Genomic DNA, 8,976 nt, shown 5'->3' with positions numbered 1-8,976 from the left:
TGACTTTTGCCCCTCCCTCATATGCACTCATATACACACAGTACACCACGTGAATTCTTCTGTGTGGGCTGCTTCCATGCGAAGATGTTGTTTCTGAGGTTTATCCCAGGTGTTACTCGCATTCGTACCTTCTTCCTTTTTACTGCTGAGTATTACTCCATTGCACATTCATGCCACAATTTGTTGATCCGTTCTCCAGTGGAAGAACTTCTGGGTTGTTTCCAGGCTGAGGTTTCTATGGGTCAGGTTGCATGAATACTCTTAGCTATGTCTTTGTATACACAGGCACATATGCAGGCCTTTCCCTGGATTATAAATAGTGGGACGGCTGTGTCAAAGAACAGGTGTATGCTTCATTTCATTAGACACTTGTCAACAGTTTTCCAGAGGGGTTGTCCCACTTCCTGCTTCCTTCCTGACAAGTGCTCAGTGCCTTTCCTGACTGCCACTCTTCTGCTCCCACTCCCTTCTCTCCACAAAACTGCCCCCATGACCTTACACAAGTTTGTGGGCTTCAGTGAGCCTTCACTGTGGCTTGTGACCTCCAATTATTCTCACTCCTGGTATTCATGCCTCTGTGTAATCCCCTCCCCTGGTTTTGGAGACTGGCTTCTAACCTACAGAATATAGCAAAGGAGACAGGATGTCACTTCAGCAGCCGTGTTAATGAAGAATACAACTATCATCGAGACAGCAGGCTCTTTCCTGCCTTCTATGATTGTGCACTTGCGTGATGATGTGAGTTCCCCATTTTGGAGAAGCCCACTTGGCAAGGAACCAAGAATAGTCTCCAGCCAGTAAGGAATTGACTCCTGCCAACAACCATGTGGGCTTGTGTCATATAATAAAGAATTTGGGGCGCCTGGGTGGCTCAGTTGGTTAAGCGACTGCCTTCGGCTCAGGTCATGATCCTGGAGTCCCGGGATCGAGTCTCGCCTCGGGCTCCCTGCTCGGCGGGGGGTCTGCTTCTCCCTCTGACCCTCCCCCATTTCATGTGCTCTCTCTCTCTCTCATTCTCGCTCTCTCAAATAAATAAATAAAATCTTTAAAAAAATAAAAAATTAAAAAATTAAATTAAAAAAAAAGAATTTGGCTGATCTTTGTCCTTGGCTCTGGGGAGGTAATCTCTAAGTGCTTGGAATCTCTTGAGTAACAGGAGCATCTTTGTTATTCATGGTGGGTGCCTTGTACCACACCTGGGTTTATGTCAGTAAGATGACCCAGATTGGGGGCTGGTGATGCCAGAAAGACCAACCATGTGATTACAGGGTTACAGCCTTGATCTCTGGGGATGAGAGGGCGCTGGAGACAGAGTCAGTCATGTGGGCAATGATTCAATCAATCACACCTATGTAAGGAAAGTCTGATGAAAACTCTGGACATTTGGGGAGCTTCCTGCTTGGTGACACATCCTGAGAATATAGGAAGCTTTGCTTTGGGGGCCCTCCCAGACTCCCCCCTGTGTGTCTCTTCATCTAGGTGGTCTTGATTTGTATCCTTTATAATAAAAACTATAATCATAAGTATAGTGCTTTCCTGAATCCTCTGAGTGCTTCTAGCAAGTTAATGAACCTGACAGGAGTAGCAGGACCCTCCAAAATTTTCGGTCATTGGTTCAGAGGTGCAGGTGACTCGGGAACACCTGAGCCTGCAACTAGTGTCTGCAGTGAGGACAGTCTTGTAGGCACTGCACCCTCAGCCTGTGAAGTCTGCTAACTCTGGTGGTTCATGTCAGAATTGCATTGCAGCTTGGAAGTGGATCCTTCCCCAGCTAAACCTTCAGATTAGACCCCAGCCCTGGCTGATATGGTGACAGCAGCCCACAGAGGATCCCGCTCAGCAGTGCTTGGGTTCCTGGCCCCAGAAACTATGAGAGAGTGAAGGTGTGTTGTTGAAGCTGCTGTATTTGTGGTAATGTTACACAGCAACAGATAACCAAAATGCTGAAACCCTCGTGTGTACCCTTCCACACAAAGAACCTGAGACAAGGAGGCATCTTCACCATTGCTGGGGGAGCTTCAAATGGTTTTCTGGAAAGGGAATGGGCTTCTGAGACAGAGCTGAATTCCAACTCCTGCACCTGCCTCTCCCACCTCTACGTCTTTGCACAAGGAAACCTGCCCTGCTGCCCCTCACTTTACATATTTCCCGTTAATTTGCCCCTGCTGCCCGAATTTCACCAAATACGATTTGGCAGGAAGCACACTGGTTCACCTGCATCATGAACTCAGCAAGTTGGTCAAAATGTAGGTAAACCAGGATTTACATTTTTAAGTTGCAGAGACACATTTTCCTACCTAGAGACAAAATCAGTGAGGGCAGTGAGAAAAAGAATGGAAAGCTGCCATTTCAGATCTTTTTTTTTTTAAAGATTTTATTTATTTATTTGACAGAGAGAGAGACAGCGAGAGAGGGAACACAAGCAGAGGGAGTGGGAGAGGGAGAAGCAGACTTCCAGCTGAGCAGGGAGCCTGATGCGGGGCTCGATCCCAGGACCCTGGGATCATGACCTGAGCCGAAGGCAGACGCTTAACGACTGAGCCACCCAGGCGCCCCCATTTCAGACCTTCTGATAATTTCATTTCCTGGCTAAGTAAGAGCCTGTGAGTCACACACAGCTTTTCCAGGAGACAAAAATGATTTTGGGTATAGAGACCGTGGCTTCACAAAAGTCACTGCAAATCCTGAAGAACTTGGCGCTGTGCCCACGCATGATGGTTATTCGAGTATGGTGCTGTGAGGTTCGTTCCAGCAGGAATTGGTCTGAGCTATTCTGCTGACATGAAAATGTATCCCAGGACACTGACCTCTGCTTGTGCAATAAAACCTACTGATTAATAGTGTTGCTCTGTAACCATGAGTCCCAGCGGTCCTGGAGAGCTTGGTGCCAGCTTCTCAGCATTATTTACTGGTAAACATGGGAATGATGACCCTCCAGAGGGCTCTGCCACATGCCCGTCATGGAATAAGAAACCCCAGCCAAGGATCTGTTTTAGGTTTCCTGAATCTGAGGGGCTTTGTGAGTGACTCCTAACTCAAGACAGAAAGTCCATCTAGGAAGTTGTGTGAAAGGAGAGAGATCCTTTTTGCCTGGGGTACACACTCTCAGTTTAATGCCAGACAGCTGTTATATTGTATTCTTCTCCTGCAATACACACTATTTGGGTTCTACAAGTCTGCTTTAGCAATTGAACCTCACTGGCACAGTTAGTAAAAGAACTATTTGGTGGGGTGCCTGGCTGGCTAGTCGTTACAGCATGCAACTCCTGATATCGGGGTTGTGAGTTTTGAGACCCACAATGGGCATAGAGTTTACTTTAAAAAAAAAAAAAAAAGGAACTATTTGGCTGTAGTCCTTAGCTCTTAAGACAGTGGGCAATGTTGGGGTGTCTGGGTGGTTCAGTCGGTGAAGCATCTGCCCTTGGCTCAGGTCATGATCCCAGGGTCAGCAGGGAGCCTGCTTCTCCCTCTTCCTCTGCCCCTCCCCCCCATGCTCTCTCACTCACTCGCTCGCTGTCTCAAATAAATAAATAAAATCTAAAAGAAAAAAGACAGTGGGCAATGTCTAGCAACCTGAGTGTCTGTCCAGGATTTTCCAATATTCTCAACAGTGAAGTACCTTCATCTCCTAGGAAGAACCCTTCAGGCTCAAGCCTCAGGCATTTGGAGGGGGCGGGGGTCCACACGTTTGATGCTGGAAATCTGAGACAGATGAGGACTTTCTGTGAGCCAAGCCTTTGAAGCTCAGTGTGTAAGGAATATATTGCAATCAGCAGCAGCACCGTTTTCAGAATGCAGTGTGGAAGGAGGAACTAAAAAGTCAGAAAAATCGTTACTTCCCACACTCTAGATACAGGGCAAGGCTGTGGCCACCCCAGTTCCTCGCTCACCTGCAGATGGTACAACCCAAGAAAGGTGCTGGAGAGGCTGACAGTGACATGCTGCCATGATACCCAAGCTACTGTCACTCCTCTGTCTCAGTAAGTGTCCCGGGGCAACATGGTGGGACCATAGAAAACAACAGAATTGGTAAGAGGTTTGGACTGGGATGGAAAGAGAAAACGTCACATTGGCTTTGGTTTAACGAGCGCGTGCTATGTATCAGAAATCTCACTGCGTACAATGCATACGTTACCTCTAAACCAGTGCTTTGGAAATTTCAATTACTCTGGTTCCGAGTTTTTTATTTCTGCTGAATGCCTCTTCTACCTATACTTTATTGGCTTAATGGGTTTTGCTTTTAATATAGACTCAGCCTTTTTTGCTTAAAGAAAAGTGCTTACAATACAAACTCTCCATACTATGAATAAAAACCCAGGTCAAATACAAGAACTATAAAGTAAATGCAGTGATAAGGAGACAATGTTAGGATATTATAACTATACACTGGTCCCCGTCAAGCTTCTGAGCCTGAGACCTGCTAGTTCTTTGCTATAAAGGCAATTAGCCACGGGGCACCTGGGTGGCTCAGCCGGTTAAGTGTCTGCCTTCGGCTCAGATCATGATCCCAGGGTCCTGGGATTGAGTCCTGCTCAGCAGGGAGCCTGCTTCTCCCTCCCTCACTCCCCCTGCTTGTACTCTCTCTCTCTGACAAATAAATAATATCTTAAAATAAAATAAAGGTAATTAGCCACAATCCACATATATCAGAGACTAGCTTCAATAAGCTTTCTTGGTGACAATAATGAGAAACTCTACAGGAGTGCTTACTGCATGAGATCATGTAGTGCTTTTGTAAAAAAGATTTATTTATTTGAGGGACAGTGAGTGTGCTTGTGCACGTGCGCAAGAGTGGAGGGGAGAGGGGGAGGGGGAGGGGGAGAGAGAGAGAGAGAATCTCAAGCGGACTCCACCCTGAGCACAGAGCGCCACACAGGGCTCGATTCCACAACCCCGAGATCACGATCTGAGCCGAATCTGATGCTTAACTGTGCCACCCAGGTGCCCCCATGTCGTGTTTTGATTGTCTTTTCTTCCACCTAAAATCATCACACATAACACAGATGGGATGTATTCCACATTTGGGAAATACCATTCTGATCCACCCCCCCCTCAAAAAAAAAAAAACCTGCAAGGGAGAATGAGGTCCACTTTTATAGATGAGGAATCGAATTTGAGTCTGCAAAGTGAAGAGATTTGCCTCGGACTGCACAGGTTTACCACCTGTGCCAATCTCAAAGGGAAGCCAAATCTCAACCTAGACTGCTGAGCTCCAAAAACACTTCCACTCAGCCACGATGTTAAATTAAGAGGGACAGATCCACAGGGTCCATCGTATGGAGCATTCTAGGCATGTCTGAAAGGATTCTGGGGTTGAAAAAAGCCTGAGGAGGTAGACAGGAGTGCTTCAGAATGCTAGAATTGTACCTCAGAATGAACTGGTTTCCAGAAACCAACAAAGCTCGATATCCACAAAACGTCAGGGAAGGAGGACTCGCCTCCGCGTGGCCCTCTGCACTAGTCTTCCTGTTAACCACCATGGTTCTCTGATCCCAAGACTTCAGGCTCCTCCCTAGAGCACCCCTAACATCAGAGGCTTGCCTTGGGAAGGCACACCTCTTTGTGTTGAGAGAGAACACAGGACTGAGTTCTGAGAACTCTGCTCCCACACACAGTCCTTGTGGGGCCTTGGGGAACGTGTGTCCGTAGTTACAAGTTCCCTCGTCTTTCAGAATTACTTTCATAATCAGGTTCAAGCATGCGTGGCCAGTCCATGCTCCAAAAATGATCTTTTTATGTTTATTATTCCTTGCATCATTCATTCTCCTCTGGCTGAGTTAGGCACTAATTCCACTTAGCATCCCTTCCAGAGATCTTCCCTGGGCACGTGGATGAGATTTTCATTCCTTTTTATGGCTGAGTACTATTCTGCTTATATATGGATCACGTTTTGTTTATCCACCCACCTGTCGGTGGTCACCTGGCTTGTTTCCACCTTTTGAAGGTTCCTGATCTTCCTCACGTCAGTGAGATTAACCTTTTCCTTAAAAAAAAGAAAAAGATTTTATTTATTTGTCAGAGAGAGCGTGTGAGTACAAGCAGGGGGGAGATGCAGGCAGAGGGAGAAGCAGACTCCCCGCTGAGTAGGGAGCCCAATGCTGGACTCGATCCCAGGACCCTGGGATCATGACCTGAGCGGAAGGCAGACGCTTAAACGACTGAGCCGCCCAGGCGCCCCAGATTAACCTTTTTTCGTGTTTGTCTTTGAGAGACAGTGAGTCTCTCCTAGTGGATTTCCTGTTCCCCCCTAAGCAACGAGGCCTCTGAGCAGCGTCCTGCTGAAGACCAAGATGAGATCCCATGAGATGTGCTGGGGCCTGTGAGCGGGAGATAAGTCCCATCTGACCTGAGGGTGTGTCCCACTGCTATCTACCAAGCTCTGCAAAGCCCTCAAGCCCCTTCGAGCTACCAGAGCACAGGCCACTGAAGGAGTTCGACCCATGTTTCTAAAAGATTTCTTTTCCCCCATGTGGACCAGTTTTGTGTCTTAGCAGGGAAAAGGGGACGTCACCAGGTCTTTGTGCTAAAACTGCCTCCCTACCACCACAGTTCTCTGATCCCAAGAGGTCAGGCTGCCCCACAGAGTGTTCCTTATATCACCTCCTACATCCCTCACAACACCTCCCTCAAAGGCCTTGGGACAGGAGTGTCTGGGGGAGTGCAGGAGAGGGCTGATGAAGGAGGGGCTTGGGGTTGCAAAAGCTCCGAATTTTCATAGGCCCCAGAATGCCCCGTGAGCCAAGAGAGTGCCCACACAGACTTCTCAGTCCTGATCACAAGCCCCTCATGAGGTGTTCCATGCTATCGAGAATTTATTTTCAGACTCCCACTTTCTCTGGGCATCTCACATAGCCCAGAGACTTTCTGAGTCCCTAGACTTTACAGGCTCTTGCAGGGAAGTCCTTGAGCTCTTGCCCTTCACTTTGCTCTTCACCGCAACACGAGGCTGCTATTCACGGATGGTCTCTCACCTGCTATGCAGAGAGAAGTGACTCCTACCTCCCACTCAACATGGTCGGTCAAGAGGGGACAGGCTCTGTGCTGCGGGTTCCTCTTCCTCTTTGCCAAGCACAGCAGGATGAACAAAGATCTGGGCTCCCAGGGCTTTGGTGCTCAGAGACCAGGCTCGGTCCAGAGTTCAGGTCATGCTGCTTCCCGGGCAGGGGGACTTCTAATGCATTCGGTGTCCACAGACGTGTGCTCTGACCACCTTTTTCCTTTTTCCATTCTCTGTGGATTCACTGACTGTGAGAGTTTTCAATACCTTAAACACATCCATTGTGCTCCCTATTTTATTGTGGTAAAATATATGTAAATAACATTTATCCTCTTAACTCTATCTAGTACAGTGGCATTTAAATGCATTCACAAGGGGCGCCTGGGTGGCTCAGTTGGTTAAGTGACTGCCTTCGGCTCAGGTCATGATCCTAGAGTCCCGGGATCGAGTCCCGCATCAGGCTCCCTGCTCAGCGGGGAGTCTGCTTCTCCCTCTGCCCCTCCCCCCCGTGCGCTCTCTCTCGTTCTCTCTCTCAAATAAATAAAATCTTTTAAAAAAAATAAAATAAATAAATGCATTCACAATGATGTGCAGCCTTCACCCAAAACTTTTTCATCATCCCCAATATAAACCCTGTACTCATTAATCAATAAACATTTTTCCTCTCTTTCTCCCCAGCCCCCTGATAACCTCTATTCTATGTTCTGTCTGCATGAATTTGCCTATTCTAGGTACTTCGTGTAAGTGGAATCATACAATATTTGTCCTTCTGTGTTTGGTTAATTTCACACACAATAATGTCCACTCGCGCTGTAGCATCTGTCAGAATTCCATTCCTTTTTTAAGGTTTTATTTATTTATTTGACAGAGAGAGACGCAGTGAGAGAGGGAACACAAGCAGGGGGAGTGGGAGAGGGAGAAGCAGGCTCTCTGCTGAGCAGGGAGCCCGATGCGGGGCTCGATCCCAGGACCCTGGGATCATGACGTGAGCCTAAGGCAGACGCTTAACGACTGAGCCACCCAGGCGCCCCTCCATTCCTTTTTATGGAATAATAGTATTCCCCTGTCTACAGAGACCACATACCTGGTCTCTATCCATGTATCCTCTGGTGGACGCTTGGGTCTTTTCACCTTTTGGCTATTTATCACTTTTCTTTTCCAAAACATGGAGTGTAATATTTTTGATTGGCCTATGCAATTTTAGCACAAGGGCCTGGTAACTTCCCCCCTTTCCACTACTAAGACACAAAACTGTTTCACACAGGCAAAAAAAAAAGAGTAAATTTCTTAGAAACACAGATCCAATCAGTCTGTGGAATTAGAGCAATCTCTCTCTTCCAATAAATTCTGTAAACAGGCTTGATGTTATTTTTAAAGAGATCTTAGAACTCAGGCAAGCTGTAACCACCACATTTGGGTAATAATGGCAGGATGTCTGTGTTGGTCAGAGATGCACATAACCACTATCATCACTTGCAAGTTTCTTTCTATGCCACCAGATTTCGAATATCTATGCTACAGTCTTGAGAAATGTTTTTCTAGGTTTGGTTACTCAGCTGAATACTTGTATCACCCAGGAGATTTCAAAAGTTTGGTGCCTGAGCCCTAACCCAAGTGATTGTGATTCAAGGCTTTTGTGGTTTGGTCTGTGCCCTGGGATCTTCAACTGCCCCCGCCCCCTAGGAAAGTGCAATGTGAAGCCAAGGCTGAGAACAACTGAGTTGGGGTACCCTACAGATGGACCCATGTGTGGGACAGGGGAGGGAGGTAGGTTTTCCCCTTTCTGGGATATCCATGTGGATTCTTTGAGGCTTGTTTTAGAGGACCAAGCAGTAACCTCTGTCCTAGTTGGAACACCAAAAGATGAAAAGACATTATGGCAAAGATGGGATCAGAAAGTCATCAGATTAAAGGCTGAGGTTGACTTAACTAGCCTCGTCCAAGGAGAGAGCTCGCTCCATCTTTGAGCCAATCCTGAC

General features: G+C 47.2%; 1 long non-coding RNA gene across 2 annotated transcripts in view; it reads right to left on the bottom strand.

Annotated features, from left to right (window-relative positions):
- Positions 1 to 121: 121 nt before the first annotated feature.
- The window catches only part of LOC114201809 (uncharacterized), a 48,571-nt gene continuing 39,716 nt past the window's right edge, over positions 122 to 8,976 (bottom strand). Inside the window, exons 5-6 of one of the 2 annotated variants that reach the window (XR_015769203.1) lie at positions 5,907 to 5,983; positions 122 to 305 (exon numbers count right to left, since the gene is read on the bottom strand). This is a non-coding gene — a long non-coding RNA (uncharacterized LOC114201809). The remainder of the gene's footprint in view (positions 306 to 5,906; positions 5,984 to 8,976) is intronic. The other variant, XR_015769204.1, reaches the window with a different exon arrangement.

This window comes from Eumetopias jubatus, unplaced genomic scaffold, assembly GCF_037043125.1.
Source record: "Eumetopias jubatus isolate StellerSeaLion01/CBP00866 unplaced genomic scaffold, mEumJub1_p1.0 scaffold_10, whole genome shotgun sequence".
Lineage (NCBI taxonomy): Eukaryota > Metazoa > Chordata > Mammalia > Carnivora > Otariidae > Eumetopias > Eumetopias jubatus.
This window is presented reverse-complemented; position numbering and strand designations above follow the sequence as displayed.